Here is a 9892-nt window from a genome sequence, read left to right as displayed (position 1 = left end):
GGCCATCCTGCCAAAAGCAATCTACAGATTCAATGCAATCCCCATCAAAATTCCAACCCAATTCTTCACAGAGTTAGAAAGGGCGATTTGCAAATTCAAATGGATTAATTAAAAAACCTAGGATAGCAAAAACCATTCTCAACAATAAAAGAACCTCTTGTGGAATCACCATGCCTGATCTTCTTTGAAACAAATGTGGAAAAAACAATCTCCCTTCTTTCTCAGGCTGACTGCCCACTGACTAAAATTCTAAGATTTGAATTTTTCTTTCACAATATACAGATGTTTCCCCAGAGTTATGTTGGATATGTTTAAATAAATACATAGTCATTATACTTTAGATTATTAAATATTTCATGACCAAATTCCTAAGTTCATTGCTAGTCTCTCTTTCTGTTGTTAGTTTGGTTAAGGGTTTCTCTGAGTCACGGCTGTCCTAGAACATGCTCTATAGTGCAGGCTGGTCTTGAACTTACAGACCTGAGCTTAGATTCTGGGCACCCTGGTGCCATTCAAGTTACTGTTAGAAAAGACTCCTGGGGCTTGCTCACAGGAAAACAGACTGAAGATCCTGGAGCTGGAATTGGAGGTGGTGAAAAGATGGTTGATGTGGATGTTGGGAACAGAACCCAGGTCCTCTGCATTCATAACCTGCTGTGCTCTGACCCCCTTGGCAACCAGCATAGCTGTAGCCATTCTGTTTCATGCCTGTCAGCTATTTCATTTTGTTGCAGTAACATGCTGTCAGTCATTAACACAGAGAAGTGACTTGACTCAGAGTAGGATAGTGCTAACCACATCCCCTGTTATGTTCTGAATGTTATGAGGTTTGTTAATCTTAAGAAATTCCACAAAGCTTTATGTAGGAACCATTAAATCAATATGAAATATTATGTCTAAAATACCTTGAGTCAGAGCTGACCATCAGGGAGCACTTCCTGCACCTGCATATGAGCTCATTGTGTTTTTTGTGTTGTTTTTTTTTTCCTTTAAAAGCTGACAGAAAAAGGTATCCACTGTTATAGTTCAGATACTTCTGAATTGTATCCCTGGTCTTACTAGTATTAGTCTATTCATTCAAGAAACAATCCTTGTCTTACTAAGGTTCATGTGGTTTGTAGAGTGACACTTAGACTGCAACATTTGGTGCATTGGCCAGGAAAGAAGCTCCCTACCCTCGAGCACACCTCAATTACCACCACTGAATGCCACCAAGCCAGCTGGACCATTTGTAAGGATGGAAGATTTTTCTCTGTACCTGTATAGTTCTTTTTTTTTTTCTTTTTGTTTTGTCTTATTCATGGTATCTTCTAAAGAGACTAAAGAATATAAATCTGAATGCAGAATTCCTTGCCCCGGTCACTGGACACTTTATTCCATGGTCCTTGAGGGGGATCACAAACCTAGAGAGAAATGGGAATAAAGAAAGAGACAAAGACCATGCATGTTTGTCATAGTCTCCTTTACTAAGGGGAGATGCTCAGGTTAAATACAATTTGGAGAGGGGTGATCAAAGGTATACAGTGAGAGAAATAATTGGGAAGAGTTATTTGCAAGTCTAATACATTTAGTGATTCATCTAAGGTCCTGGGCACCACTGCCCTGGGACATAGGGTGGCTTATCTAAGAGCCTTTCTCAGAGTCCGGATCCTCCTAACAGTTCAAGGTGACAGCTCTGGGCATCTCTGGAATGTGAGAAGACTCCCTCAGTCCTTGATGTCTGTTTAGGCCTTGCTGGTTCCCAGGAGTGGCCTTGCAGAGGGAGAGGGGGAAGGGCTCTTGACAAAAACTATGTGGCTCTTAGATACATACTGTGAAAACACCTGGGCTGTGGGATGCCCTGTGTGTAAGATGCCTGGGCTTTCTCAATCTGGTCTCTGACAATTCCTTGAGTCTGAGGCTGGGGGTGAGGGAATGGTCTGATTCCTCCTGGCTAAGGGTTTAGAATACAATCCACCCTTTGGACTTGGACTTGGTTGGGACTCTCATCCAAGAGCACATGTGCTGCATTGAAACTTGGGTGTTTTTGTTTTTGTCTTCCTCTTTCACTCTCTCCTCTGTCTTTAAGTCATCACTATGGGATATCTGGATCCCTTTGGTGGGATATCTGGGCCCTTTTATTGAGACATCTGGGTCTCTTTGGTGGGACACTTGGTCCCCTATGGTGAGACATCCAGCCCCACCCCTTCCCTCTCCATCTATGTTGATTGTCCTTGGTGCTCTGGTCTGTCTATGTCTGTGAGTTTATATTTGTAGTTTTGTTTCATCCCTGATTGTTGCTCTGTGATTTCTATTCAGAGGAAAAATGGTTAAAACTTATCTGCTGGCCAATTACCCTTTGACTTAGTTTTTCTCATTTCAAGAATTTTTAGAAGGAAAAAGAGGAGCTGAACTGGGACAACAAAATTTGATAGGCTGCCCTTGGAGACCATCACTGCTGGGAATGCCCTACTAGGGGCTACTTGACTGTACTTGCTGCTTTTAAAGGTGCCATCAGCTTCCCAGCTTCTCTGGTAAGAAAGCCGATGGCTATGAGAATTTAATCTGACAGGTGACAAAGTGATCCTCCCTTGAAATTACAGCTTAAAAAAGTAAGAACATTTTTATCTATCTATTCTAAATGCATAAATATATGACTGTAGTATGTTTATTTTTGGCTGTTCTTAAATGTATGTTTACTATCTTCTGAATATCTTGATTATAGCATAATTAGCTTGCAATTTATTGGGTATGGTTAAAAATCTGTAACATCTGTAACAAAAGGTTAACTTAAAGCAAGTGACTCAGAGTTGACATCATTCTGGGCAACAACACACAGCATGAACCAACATGCTTATGCTTTATGACTTCACTCTTTTAAAAAGGATACTTTATTTTGATATTGTAAAAGCAAATTTTAAAGGTATGGGCTACTTTTAAATTTATTAACATCTTTTAATAATATATGCAAGTTACAGTAGAGAAGGAAATTTTAATGGAATTTGTAGTGATTTTAGAAATTATAATGGGCAATAGCAATCAAATTATGGACCCATGAAGGGGTCAATTTTGGTGGAAGAAGCTCAGGCAGTCCTTATGGCAGTAGCTAAAGATATGGTGTTAGAAATGATGAGAATGATAGCAGAAGGTTTTTGAAATAAAGCAGAAGCAGGATACAGTCCCTAGAGGAGAAAGAGTGAGGAATTGTCAGGAAAGCTTCAGGTTGCTTTGAGATAGTTGTCTCAAATGTATTAGAGGAACATTAACAATCTGCCACAGAAGGAATGATGATCCATAGTTGGAAAATGTACTGCAGCTTAAATAGGACTGTCATGGCCACAGTTTACAAAAAATTACAGCTATTAATACAGTATGATGTCAGTTAGATATACATTCATGAGGGTTTTTAAATCTGTTATAGCTTTGTCTTTTTCTTTTCCATTATGTCAAATATATTGCTCTATAAATTATGGTAATGATACCAGGAACTTTTATTCGTGGTATCAAAAAGATAAGAATCACTGGCTCTTGGAATCCACTCCCCTTCCTTTCAGTTTATCCCTGTATTTGTTATAAAATAGAAAGAAAGGAATGAAGAAAGAATGAAAAGAAAAATGGAGGACAGTAACATATTTACAAGTGGAAAATGGAGTAATTCAACCCATGGGTCAGTTACAGCCTGGAATTCCATTACCTTCCTAACCCATTGTCTATGACAGAAATTGATTTAATGGATTCCCTTTTTACCATCCCCTTGATTCAGTGGGATAGGTAAAAGTTTGCTATCACAGAACCTACTTATACTAATGTTCAATCTGTAAAAAGATATCAGTTGAAAGTTCTTCCACAGAGGATGTTAAATAGTCCAACTTCGTGTCAATATTTTGTGCAACAATCCCTAGAAATAAATTGCATATAATTTCCTAAACTCATTATTTATTATTACATGGATGATATTTTGTTGGCTGATGCTGACACAACTACTTTAGAGACAAGATTTGAAGAAGCACAAGGAATTATGCCATGCTGGGGTTTACAGGTTGCTCCTGACAAACTATAGAGAGAAGATTCTATTAACTATTTGGTTATAAAATAAGTCAACAAAAATTTCAAGCACAAAAGGTATAGACCAGAAGAGATCATTTGTAAACTCATGATTTTTAAAACTTAATTGGAGCTATTAGTTGGCTATGATCTACCATTGGATTAACTACTCAAGAGTTAAGTAATTTGTTTCGAACATTTCAAGGAGATTCAAACTTATAAAGTCCATGATGGTAAACAACTGAAGAAGGGAGAGCATCAACTCTGGTAGAAAGAAGACTGCAAGATGCAAATGTGAATGTCATAGATCCCAAAGTTGATTGAATTTTGGTTATTTTGCCTTCAATTCATCCTTCTACTGGGTGCATTATACAAAGGATAGAGTATTATGGAATAGATTTTTCTTAGCACATGAATAAAGAAAAAAATTAAAGACATCGAAAAAAGTATCTGATTGATTCATAAAAGGTAGAATAAGAGTATGTCATGTGCCAGGAATTTGCCCAGCAGAAATTGAAGTTCATGATACTAACAAAGGGATTGTGTCATTATGAGCAGTTAATGAAGATTGGCGAAGAGATTGAAGCAAGTATTTGGGAGAAATTACAGCACATTTCCTAAAAGCAAGCATATTCAGTTTGTAAAAAGAACTAATTTTCCCACATATTGAAAAAGAAGCACCAATTACTGAAGCACCTACATTCTATACAGATGCAAGTAAGTTGCAAAGGGCAGGTTATAAGTCAGACAAAAAATAAGCAAAGTAACTCAAAGTTTATATACTTCAGTTCAAAAATCAGAGTTGTATGCAATTCTTACAGTATTATTAAATTTTCCTAGATCTCCTAATATAATTACCAACTTTCATTATGAAGAAAGGGTTGCTTTCCACATAGAAACTGCTGAATTTATTCCTGATAACTCAGAATTAACATTGCTAATTTATGCAACTGCAGTTAAAAATAGAAACCACCCATTATATATCACTCAAATTCAATCATGTACAGGCTTGCCAGGTCCATTAGCACAAGGAAAAGGAGAAATTGACCAATTATTAATTGGAAATGTGATTGGAATCTTCTCTCTATAGTTTGTCAGGAGCAAACTGTAAAGCCCAGCATGGCATAATTCCTTGTGCTTCTTCAAATCTTGTCTCTAAAGTAGCTGTGTCAGCATCAGCCAACAAAATATCATCCATGTAATAATAAATAATGAGTTTAGGAAATTATATGTGAAGCCTCAAATGTTCAGGAAAAACACCTTGTTAACAGTAAAGGTTTAAAGGAAAAAAAATTCTATCAAAAAGGCCTGGCAACAAGCCAGGGAAATTATAAGAGAATGTCCTACTTGCATTTCTAAAACCAAAATACATTACCTGCCAAAAAGTAATCAAAAGAAATGAAATCTGGCAGGTGGATGTATTTTATTTTTCAGAATTTGGAAAACTAAAGTTTGTTGTTGTATACCATTGATGCATGTTCAGGGTTTCAATAGGTATCTGCTTTGGGTTCTGAGAAGGCTGATTCTGTAATTACAAGAGTACCTATACAAAAAAGACTGACACATGTCTCCAATAAGATGAAACAATTGTTTGATTATTATATGATTCATATTGGGGGTCCACCATACAATCATGCAGGACAAGCAGTTATAGAAAGATCTAATCACACCTTAATGAATGATTATAAAACAAAAAGGAAGAATAAAGTCCCACAGAGAAAGAACAAATAATGCTCTCTTAACTATAAATCTTTTAATGTTAATGAGAAAGAAACAACAACCCCCAAGAGACAATGAGTTATAGAAAAGACTGTGGAATTAAAACAGCCTATATATTATAAAGGTGTGTTACATCAGAATGAAATCCCTCAAAAGTTTTGCATTGGGGACACAGAGGTGTTGATATTTCTTCAGGAAATGAAAAGATGTGGATGCCAGCAAAACTCAAAGATTAGAACTGAGCAGGAGAAGTCTCCTGAAAACCTCGGGCACTAAACCAAAAAAAGGGGGGGGTATTTCATTGAAAATGTCTGTGTTTATAATTTCCTGCTAAATGCAGCACAATTAATTACTTAAAAGAGAAAGAGGGAAACATCATGAGAATTTTGGAATTTTGGTTTCTTTAAAAACACAGAAATATTGTGGGAGTATGTCTTTGTTTTAATCCCAAGTATAGGATTTGAGGGTGCTTCATATTGTTCACAGCAGCTGATTATGATTTGTCACATGCTCTAGCAGGTGCATGATTTTGCCAGCTACAGATAGTTTCTACAACTGTGTGAAGGTTGAAATTCTATAGACTTTTCAGAGGGTATGTTGTGGACAGCCCTGGGGCTGATTATATTTGGTGTCAATTCCGTTCTCCTGTGAGGGGTTGTGAAGAAGGAATGAGTCATCACTCAGGTGGTTTCTTGTAAACCTTCTTCCCACCTTTATAAATTAAAGGAGAGCTGATTAGTGGGCAGAGGGAGGGAAGGTGGAGCAAAAAGACAAGAAAAGAAGGAGGTTTGACAGAGAGAGAAGAGAGAAGGAAGAAGAAGAAAAGTCGAGCAGAAGCACATGGCCTGGAGAAACCCCAAGTTCTAAGGGGCCTCATTGAGGTGGAAGATGATAGTGTAGCAGTAGATCTGCCAAATCTAGGTGCACAGCCTGTATTCATATTAATTGTGTCATGTTTTCATTGCCATGGTATATTTAGGAGGAGATTTACCACAACAAGGGTATTCAGATGGTAGGGCCCTGATAGGTGTTTGTTGGTGGTGGTCATGGTTTGTTAAGTAGTCATGCACAAGGAAGAAATAAGGAGAAGAAATAAGATATCCTGACAGTGAAGATCAAGCTTACCCCCAAGGAGCTTGAAGCCCCTAATCATCAAGAATTAGTCTGTCACAAATGCTCTGTAGTACAGCTTGAAAAAATGGTCTCTTGATCTTTGACAAAGGTGCTAAAACCATCCAGTGGAAAAAATACAGCATTTTCAGCAAATGGTGCTGGCTCAATGGGCAATTAGCATGTAGAAGAATGCAAATCAATCCATTCCTATCTCCTTGTACAAACCTCAAGTCCAAGTGGATCAAGGACCTCCACATAAAACCAGAGACAACGAAACTTATAGAAGAGAAAGTGGGCAAGAACCTTGAACGTATGGGCACAGGAGAAAGATTCCTGAACAGAATACCAATGACTTGTGCTGTAAGATCAAGAATCGACAAATGGGAACTCATAAAATTACAAAGCTTTTATAAGACAAAGGACAATGTCAATAAAACAAAAAGGCAACCAACAGATTGGGAAAAGATCTTTACCTATCCTAAATCTGACAGAGAGCTAATATCCAATATATATAAAGAACTCAAGAAGTTAGACTCCAGAAAATCAAATAACACTATTAAAAATGGGGAACAGAGAATTGCCAACTGAGGAATACCAAATGGCTGAGACACACCTAAAAAAAAATTCAACATCCTTAGTCATCAAGGAAATGCAAATCAAAACAACTCTGAGATTCCACCTCAAACCAGTGAGAATAGCTAAGATCAAAAACTCAGGTCACAGCAGATGCTGCCAAGGATGTGGAGAAAGAGGGACACTCCCCCATTGTTGACGAGATTGCAAGCTGGTGCAACCACTCTGGAAATCAGTTTGGCAGTTCCTCAGAAAATTGGTTCTACTACCTGAGGTTCTACTCCTGGGAATATACCCAGAAGATGCTCCAACATGTAGTAAGGACACGTGCTACACTTTGTTCATAGAAGCCTTATTTATAGTAGCCAGAAACTGTAAAGAACTCAGATGTCCCTCAACATCTGAGATGATGTTGAGAGGAATGGATACAGAAAATGTGGTACACTTACACAATGGAGTAATACTCGGCTATTAAAAACAATGAATTTATGTAATTATTAGGGAAATGGATGGATATGGAGGATATTATCCTGAGTGAGGTAATCCAATCACAAAATCACACATATGATATGCACACACTGATAAGTGGGTATTAGCCAAGAAGCTCAGAATACCAAAGATACAAGTCACCAACAAAAAAAAAAAGAAAGAAAGAAAAAGAAACTCAAGAAGAACAAAGTGTGGATACTTCAATGCTTCTTAGGAGGGGGAATAAAGTACCCATGGAAGGAGTTACAGATACAAAGTGTGGAGCAGAGATTGAAGGAATAACCAAACACAGACTGCCCCACCTGGGCATCCATCCCATATATAACCACCAAACCCAGACACTATTGTGGATGCCAACAAGAGCTTGCTGAGAGGAGCCTGAAATAGCTATCTTCTGAGAGGCTCTGCCAGTGCCTGACAATACAGAAAAGAATGTTCACAGTAATTCATTGGACTGAGCACAGGGTCCCCAATGAAGGAGTTAAAGAAAGGACCCAAGGAGTTGAAGGGGTTTGCAACCCCATAGGAGGAACAACAATATGAATTAACCAGTAACCCAGGGACTAAACCACCAACAAGGAATACATATGGTGGGACTCATGGCTCTTGCTGCATATGTAGAAGGGGATGGGCTAGTTGGTCATCAATGGGAGGAGAGGCCCTTTGTCCTGTGAAGGCCCTATACCCCAGTGTANGGGAATGCCAGGGCCAGGAAGCGGGAGTGAGTGGGTTGGTGAGCAGGAGGAAGGGGAGGGTATAAACGGAGGGGAGTTTTGGAGGGGAAACCAGGAAAGAGAATAACATTTGAAATGTAAATTTAAAAAATCTAATAAAAAATGAATTTTAAAAAGTAGTCTAATAATAACATTGCTCCTTTCTGACCCCTGACTTTATTCAAATATCTTTTTTCCTTTCCCCTCTATACCTTTTTCATTTTTCTAGTGTTAGAATGTTGAAATTGTGGAAGAAAGCAGGTTTAGAAAGGGGGAAGAAAGAAGAACTCACAAAAATAACTAATGAAAGCTACCGTGGACACTTATCATCTCCCAAATGCCCCATTTCCTAGACTGCTGCATTAGAGGTGACTTTGCATGGCACATCTCAAGGAGACATGAAATATTTAAGCCATGACTGGAAAGGTTTTGGTGTTCAACTGTAGTTTATAATAAGCCTAAACAAATCCCTACCTTTCAGAACCACCCTACGAGAGGATAGATATTTTTCTTGATGTCTTGGAAGTTCCCTGAGAGAGATCAGGTATTTTTTCCATAGACCACATCCTCTGTCAGAGGGAATAGGTTGTTGGAGCTCTATACCTATTGCTGGATAAGAATTAACCCTGTGTATCCTCCTCCACCTTTGCAAAAGCAGCCCTGATACTGAGTTTTACAAATGAGTCAGCATCCTCAAGAAGCAGAAAAAATAGCAAATGCCACCTGTATATTGATGGATGTTGAGAGGTGTTGAACTAGAACCCCCTGAAATGCTTGCTGGCCTTAAGAGAAGGAAAGCTCATTATCTGCCTATGGACATTCCCATTACTTTATGTTGGGATATGTGTGTGTGTGTGTGTGTGTGTGTGTGTGTGTGTGTGTGTGTGTGTGTGTGTGTGTGTGTGTGTGTGTGTGTGTGGTGTGTGTGGAGAGAGAGAGAGAGAGAGAGAGAGAGAGAGAGATGTTTTAACTCTAATTTATTATTTGTTATAAATATAACAAAATTATATTCAAATATTAGATAAAATATAATATATATTGATTGCTACATAAATGTATTTAACATTACATATTATTTAACTCTTGGACTGGAAATGTACCTGCATAGACAAAGTGCTTGCTGAGCATTCAAGTTTGATGCTCAGCGCTGCACAAAACTGTGATGATGGTGGCATACACCTGAATAACCAGCACTTGGAGATAGAGATAAGAAGATCAGAAATCCAATGTCAACCTCAGCCACATAGGCGCTTTAAGGCAAC

This window comes from Mus pahari, chromosome 1 (assembly GCF_900095145.1).
Source record: "Mus pahari chromosome 1, PAHARI_EIJ_v1.1, whole genome shotgun sequence".
Taxonomy (NCBI): domain Eukaryota; kingdom Metazoa; phylum Chordata; class Mammalia; order Rodentia; family Muridae; genus Mus; species Mus pahari.
The sequence above is the reverse complement of the archived record's forward strand: the minus strand, read 5'-3'. Positions refer to the sequence as shown.